Source organism: Penaeus monodon, chromosome 27 (genome assembly GCF_015228065.2).
Source record: "Penaeus monodon isolate SGIC_2016 chromosome 27, NSTDA_Pmon_1, whole genome shotgun sequence".
In the NCBI taxonomy this organism is placed as follows: Eukaryota; Metazoa; Arthropoda; class Malacostraca; order Decapoda; family Penaeidae; genus Penaeus; species Penaeus monodon.
Genome location: NC_051412.1, coordinates 35,997,241 through 35,997,807, shown reverse-complemented (window position 1 = coordinate 35,997,807; position 567 = coordinate 35,997,241).

The following is a 567-nucleotide window of genomic DNA, read 5'->3' as shown; positions in this document are numbered from 1 at the left end:
CACCACCAAATATGGCAGTAGGAATAGCGGAGGCCACGGCTTCGCACTGGCTGTAATCCCAATGCGCTCGCCTCGTGTGGTTTTCCGAAATTTCCCCGAAACTGCGACGCTTACTCCGACTTCGGCCGGAATGCCTGGCCATCGCCTCGCCGTACCACTATAACATAGCACAATACATCCCGCGGAACGATTTTTTACAGAACATAAAGACCAAAATTGGAGTTTTCAATTAATTTCCCCACCTATTCGCTACGGCGGTCTCCTTCTACCTCGCCCTTTTCCCTTTTCTCTCGTGTTTTTTCCCCTAGATCCTGAGAATTTCCCCTGGACAGTGTCACGAGAATTATTGCCGGCTCGTATTAGCACCGATCTCTAGCGCTGAGTCCTCCATTGTTTTCTTATTTATCGCTACGTCCGTTCCACCGGTCGGCTGCTCTTTGAAGTGTGTGTGTGAGAGCTCTTGTTTACTTGGATTGACTCACTTGGGGAAAATTAAGGGGATTAATCGAAGATAAACAACCTGGGAGGAGAAGCGATCCAAAAAATGGTTATAAAGTACCCTACCTA